Below are 7760 nucleotides of genomic sequence, written 5' to 3' on the forward strand. Positions count from 1 at the left end.
AACACACTACTGGGAGTGAAATAATCAACAGAGAAACTGTTAAGGGATATTTCCTAATGAATTAAAACATTGGAAGAATTTTTGTGGGATTTTCTGATGCTGCAGTTTTCTATGTATGACTTTGAAACTGCTGAATTCTTGGCTAGTTAAAGGACTTACTGTTGTGACTTTCATTGTTTGGGTCAGGTCATTGTTCATTCGAAACCGTGAATCATTTGTGACCTTTCCTTTAAATTTACCTCTATGTTCATTTCCTCCCTAAATCATTCATACCTTTCACAGCTAAGAAAGACATTATCACTGAAACAGTTCTTGCACATTTGCCTCCAAAGCTCACTGTATGTTTTTAATAAATTCCTAGCCCTTGCCCTCCCAGGTCACTCTGTTTGTAAGTGGTTCCTCTGAGTCATTATAAATACTCCTATCCTGTACAGCTAGTCCCAGAGAACAGTGAATTTCCCAGCCGTGTATATTATTTCCTGTCATTGTGTGGAATAATGTGCTATAGCCTGTTCTGCAGTGTGTTTCCTGATGTTTTATCAGTCCTCCCATTGGAACTTAGAATTTATCTCTTGGTAGTAGATGGTTTCTCCACATATTTGACAACACTGTGCATGACAGAGGAAAACAACAGGACTTGGTTGTGTAGATCATCTCTCTACTTCCTGAGGAATTTTGGACCCCATCTGAGCATCATAGCCTCAGTCTGCACACCACGATGTGTACCTCACATTCAAACTGGTCAATATTCTATCCTTTAGTTTTCATTTTTACAGTGCCAGGATCATGTACTCAGCACCAATCCAGATGCAGTTGGTCCTCATGTATACCTGTTGATGGGTATTATTTTACTTCTCTTTTGACTGTGACTGATTTATTATCTGGCCACAATGTCCCAGAAAACATATTTAGTTAGCATTTCGCTAAGCTTACTCTACTATCTGGATGTTTTACAAGTGGTTAGCTTCCTGTTCAGCTTATTGACTCACAGCAGTATCAATTTAGTTACATGGCCTTTCAATTCTTCTCTGTGTATTTGCTCGTCTTCCAATTATATTATAATTTCTTAGTTGTCAGCAGCTCCATCTTTTCCTGTTTCAACCTTCATTCTGAACATTGCCACAGAACTTAGTGCACAGCAGATGTTCATTATCTTCTGACTAAATATATTGATAAGCAAATGCATTTCGGAATAGGATATTTTGGTTCCTGTTAAAGTAAAGTAATAAATGTAATAAATGTAATAAATAAATAAGTGCCTAAGTTAATGTTTTTGTACTCTGGGTTTCATGAACATGTTTCAGTAGGGCACGGCCTATACGATTTTCAGCAGTGCATTTGTAGATCCCAGCGTCTAAGAGTCCTGGTGAATGATTTGCCATAAGTGATGAATGAATTAATGATCTTTATAGAAACCGAGGGTTGCTGTTGTGATTTATGTCTTTCCTGTTTTCTGAATTTCTATTAAGAAATCCTGTCAGAAGTTGCTGAGCTCTCTGATGGTCAGAATGTCTTTCAAGGTAGTGTATCTGGTTCCGGCACTGTGGTGAGAGTGTAAGGCTGCAGCCTTTGACACAGGCTTTCCATGTGGGGGCTGGTTTGAGTCCCAGTTGAGTCAATCAGCTACTTTGTTTACTGCATCCAAATCGCTGGATATAGAATATCTTTTGGTCAAGATGAGATTCTGAAGCATATTGTCATGCTGAACCTTGACACCCTCTGCAAGCACAAAGATTTAATGAAGCATGGAAACTCTTCCATGGATTTCAATTGGATCTTAGGTGGATTGACACATTGTCTGGGGGGATGGTATGCAATGCTTGTACCCAGCTACAACCAGCAGCCTAACAGAATTCTGCTCATGCTTACTTAGAAGAGACTGCATCTAATACTCAAGAAATGTTATTCCCATTTATTTAACCTTCAAGATCCTTATTAGCAGTTGTAGAAGAGTAAAGACTTATTTGTCAACGAAATCCAATGACTCCATTTACCAATTTTCCATTCTTTACTTTAATGAAATTTGTCTGTGGGGCTCTTTAAATTCATTTGTAAAGTTAGAAATATATTCGGCTCTGCTGTCTTGGAGATAGATGGCCACATTATTACTTGTCTGTCAAATATAACTAGGGCTGTTAATAACATTGAGGCAGCTACTAAAGATTCCAAACATGAGTGTTTCCTTTAGAGGAAATTATAGGCCTAACCCTTAAATCCTTTCAGAATCAATTACTTTGAAAGTATTATGAAACTGCTTACTTGTAGTTAGAAGAATAAGACACAAGTTAATATCCTTCAAAATATTTACTCAATGAAGGCTAATAGAACTTAAGACGATGTTACCAAGGTATGGGTGAATATGATGCTAGTCCTTGCTTAGGATAACCCAAGTTTCATTATGCCTGGTATGTTTAGTTATGTATGATATTAGGGTTGGGAGGAATAGAAAAGTAAAGAATTACAGACCATTGTAAAATGATAAGACTCATTATTAACCTGTAAATTTTTGATAAATGATTGGGGATAACTTTCTCTTCCTTTGAGTCATCAACAAAGACCAGAAAGGAAACATAGCAATAGAAACAATACTAGAATATACTGAATATGTATTACCTGGGTTAAACACTACAATTTACTAAATGTCAATACAGAGCACCGAATCCGTATTATAGTTATCTTTTTTTTTTCCCATTAATCAATGGGGCAGTACAATTCTGCACTTTCCCCAAAATAACATTGGTATGTTATATCATCCAGGCATTAGTGCTTTCTATGAAAATGTGATGCATTCATTATCCTGCAATATGTACTAGAGTGATGCAATGCTATTTTAAAATGCTGCAAGTTGTTTTGAGAAGACAGAAATGGAATCCAAAATATTATTTAGTGCTATAATTTACTTGAATCTTTAAGAAAGGAAGAACGATTGTACAAACATGGAACTGGAGTAAGAACTTAATGTTGGAAATTGAATTTAAGTAGATTAGGGACGTAGGGCAATCGGTAACACCTAACTTTACATTCTTCCCTAAAAGGGGTAACTCATCAAGATAAAAAAATGCATATATTTAGTCTGTATAATTGAGGAAAACAAATTATTTGCAATATTTCAAAATTTGCTTTTTATATGCTATCCATCTATACGGCTTACAAATGAGTGATTCAAGTCTGTGGTAAGAAAATAGGAATTAAGATGTACATTCATTTTTATAAACTTCAGAGGAAAGCGTTGAATGACACCTTGACACCTTGACATTTTTTTTTCCACCGGGGACAAAGAATTGCTAGTTTCTCACGATTACTGACCTGTGCGGGTTGCTAGTGTGGTTGACATATCATTCTTATTGACAGTTTATGAATGAGCTTCCATTTGTAGCTTCTAGGTGATGACAGTTCCACACATCTATGTCAATGAGGACGGTGATCCATAATTGTGTTTACACAAGTTATTATGTTCTTATTTGTTATGAGATAGAGCTTTGCCAAATGCAGCTGTGTGCTGGACAACCAAGAGTGCTAATGCAAAGAGACAATATCTTCTCTTGCATTGCTACTCCGTATGCCAGTGGAATTGACAGGTTTTCTCTGGGAAGAGGGAAAAGATCATGGCAGAGGGAAGTTGCAATTTTCATTTAATTCTTCAAGGTATGATCTCTGGTTTTGGGAAAAAGAAGGGGAAATCATTCTGTCAATATATATCCTTGAGAAATATTAAATCAATCAAGGCTTGGTGGGTATTACTGTAAGAAAAACTTGATATGGGTGCAAAAGTCTGCTAATGTACAAAATTTTACAGATTATGTATTGTAATACATGGCATTAAGTTACTGCTTTGGATGCTTACATTTCCAAGCTACTTTGCATTTCGGGTCCAGCTTCTTGTCATTGAAGCTAGGATCCAGCCTCTGATGACCCAAATAGTTCAGTTCTTGCCACCTGCACTGAATCTGAGGTGGAGTGCCTGGCTCTGGCTTTATTTTGGCTTAGGCCCCCTGACATAAGAATTTGGAAACTGAACCATTAAGCAGATATTTCTCTTATTTTTTGTCTTAAATAAATATGTTGTTTTATTTTGTTCTTTGAAAATTTGAAGATCATCATTCCTAACCAGTTTTTCATTTTTTCTTAATTATTGAGCTGTTACAAAGTGTTAATGTGGTCAGTTAGCACAAACAGTTTTTAAAAATTCAGGAATGTAATGTACCGAATGGTTAAGAGCAGTTTTAATCTACTGTCTCATTGCTCAACTGCATAACACTGAACAAATTGCTTAGACTCTATGGCTCTTGTTTTCATCATCTGAAAATTGAATAATAAAATTCATTTTATGAGATTTTCTTAGAAATCTTATGTAATATTTGTACATAATATTCAGAAGAATGTCTTTTTAATCAATTATTTGTTGGTCTCAAATATTAGAGCAGAATGTAGGAGTGTTCCCTGAAATTAGATTCAGGGGTTCTTTGTTTTGTATTCACTAAGAGAGAGTAGTTGGCATGACTGGGGAAGGACCAGGCAACTTTTCAAAGCAAGGTATCATCACTGACCTTGTCTGTATGAGTATACCATTGGGAAGTCAGTGATGAAATTGGTCTACAGTATATGAAACTGCACAGAATATAAGCTAATTCCTTTTCTTTTCTGTCTTTTTTTTTTTTAATCAAGAAGAGAAATTTAGGCCCAGAGTGATGGCCTAGTGGCTAAAGTCCTCACCTTGAACACGATTGGATCCCATGTGGGTGCAGATTCTAATCCCAGAAGCCCCGCTTCCCATCCAGCTTGCTTCTTTCAGGGAGAGTAGTCGAGGATGGCCCAAGGCCTTGGTACCTTGGACTGAAGTGGGAGACCTGAAAGAAGGTCCAGGCTCCTGGCTGTGGATTGGATTGGCTCCAGTCAGCTCCTGATTTCAGCTCAGCTCAGCTCTGGTCTCTATTGCCACCTGGGGAGTGAACCTTCAGACAGAAGCTCTTCCTCTCTATCTCTCCTCCTCTCTGTATATTGTATAAGTCTTTACAATAAAAATTAGTAAATTTAAAAAAGCGCTTTTAATTAAAAAAAAAAAAAAACAGAATAGAAATTGAAGGACCAGCCTAGGACACAATATAGTCATCATCTGAGAAACCAGCAAACAACATGGGTGCTAAACTTCTGATACATGTCCATGCTAAAGCATATAGGAAAGCAGCAGAAAATAGCCTAAATCTTCGGACCCTTTAACTCACATTATAATCCCAGAAGAAGCGCCTGGCCTCAGCTTTGAATGAACCCAACTCTGGCCATTATGGCCATTTGAGATGTGAACCCCTGGGAGGAAAATTCTTTTTCCTCTCTCTCCGTCTCTGACTCTTTTTTTTTTTTTAAGCTCTAAACTCTGCCTTTCAGACAAATAAAATAAATAATAGAAAAAATAAATGTGTGGACTCAGAATTCTAGAAGCTGGAAGTCTAAGATCAAAAAACTGGATTCCGCCAAAGGCATTCATGCTACATCTGCTTCTGGTCAAATGGCAAGGAGGGGACAGAGAACAAGAGAAGACTGGATTCATCCTTTGACAATGTACTCACCTGCATGCTAACATACCAGTCCTGAGACAATGTCACTGATGCATTCTGTAGGATCAGGTCCTGATTACTCAGATAACACGTAGTAAACCCCATCTCTCCATACTGAGGTATTGGGATCACCTTTACAACAGATCAGTGTTTAAAATGCTGCATATCCTTATCCTAGTCCATCATCTTGCTTTGCCATGTTGGTGTTTTTAAACATTTGTTTATTTTTATTGGAAAGGCAGATATACAGAGAGAAGGAGAGACTGAGAAAAACATCTTCCATCCGCTGTTTCACTCCCCAAGTGGCCACAACAGCTAAAGTTGAATCAATCTGAAGCAAGGAGTCAGGAGCCTCTTCTGGGTATCCTATGCAAGTGCACTGGGCCTGATTTACCCTGTTTTTGTCTTTACAATAAAGGTGATTTGCTTGAAGAAAACATATTCAACATGATGACAAAAAGTATTTCTGGACAGGCTACATATGGAAGCCTGATCGTATATCATTTCTTTATTACAAACTAATATATATACAACATATAAAATATATATGTGTATGAATCTATATATATATGTGTATGAATCTATATGTATATGTGTATATATGTATATATGTGTATATATATATATATATATAGCAACTATACGCATATACTTTCTACATCATTACCATCTACTTACAGAGAATACAAAGGTTTGAAATAGCTATGTCAAGTCAGGAATTTGAAAATATTGATGTCAATTCTTTGTAACATTTTCCCTCTTCACTCAGTTGATATTTGTTTCTCAACTCAGAAAATATATTGAAACATGTACCAATAATATAAAATCAGAACTTTTCCTCTAATAACTTCTGCTCAGAATGCATTAAGTATGTAGTGTTTATTTGTTATCTTTTTCATATATTAAATTAATTTTATGCTATGAGGATCAACTCCTTCTAAATTTACCATCATTTAAGCAAATATAAAATTCTACTGAAACCCATCTGCTTACTATGTGGCAAGGAATGAGAAGATTTTCATCATTTTAACTTTAAAATTCTGAATATCATTTATTTTTCATAGTGCAGTTCTCATTTTTGAACGAATTTCAGCAAAGACAATTTATAATTTCCAGGCCCAAAATATATAATGAGCACAATTTTCTGAACTATGTTAAATAATTTTCTCTACTAGTCCGTCCTTTGGCTGGAAATTAATCGTTTTTATTGAGGGATCTTAGCCTGACTGGCTTACATTTCAAGTACCTTCCCTAGTCTGGTACTTCTAATTTCCTGTAAAGTAAAAAGTAAAATAAAACAATTTTAAAATGTTAGTATTAAGTAATATCTACCACACAGAGTCGTTTTTCAAAATTCTAGAGAGCACGCTAAGTCTTTCTCTATCTGGGTATTGCATACCTTTGGATTCTACCAAGAATTGCTAGAAAACGAAAGTGTCTACTGAACATACACAGAATTTTGTCATTGTTCCCTAAATGATATATTATGCGGACTATTTTGAAAGCATCAACATTAGCTATGGTAAGCAATCCGAAGCACATTTAGATTATATGGGAATGTGTGTATAGGTATATGCAAATACTGCACCATTCTGTGTAAGTGATAAGCAGCCACAGATCCTTGTGATGCCAGGACCAATTTCTTATGGATAATGAGGAATTACTGCAATAACACAGAAAGTCAGAACAACGACTTGACCCATTATTTGTTGGTTTCAAATATTTGTGGAAAACACTGTTAAATTTGCAATTTCCAAAAGGAATTATTTACCTTTTAAACTCAGTTAATTTACTTTTTTTAATATCTGTTATATTTAAAGACAGGGAATAAAATGTTTCTCAGTTACAAAATAATTGATTTGTATTGGAAATGGAGAACTGAGTTTAGTTGAGAAGTACAGAAATGTGAAATTATTGATTAGAAAGTGGGAATTAAACTTCACTTAATTTACTAGCTATAAGTTAGCACATTGAAATCAAAAGAATCTGAACAAAGTTTGCACTTTAATTTGAGAAAAATAGATCAAAAGAATTATTACCTTATTTCAACCATTTGTTTTATTAGTCAGAAAAAGCAATAATCAGAGACAGCAAACTAATTAACAAAACATTTTTCTAAAGTCACAAGAAGGCAAATATTTTAGAATGTCGTTGTGATCAAGTGTAACAAAAGTTTATCAAAACTGTTATTCTCACTTATTGTTGATG

This window comes from Ochotona curzoniae, unplaced genomic scaffold, assembly GCF_017591425.1.
Source record: "Ochotona curzoniae isolate NIBS_2020 unplaced genomic scaffold, NIBS_Ocur_1.0 scaffold_4683, whole genome shotgun sequence".
NCBI classification, from domain to species: Eukaryota; Metazoa; Chordata; class Mammalia; order Lagomorpha; family Ochotonidae; genus Ochotona; species Ochotona curzoniae.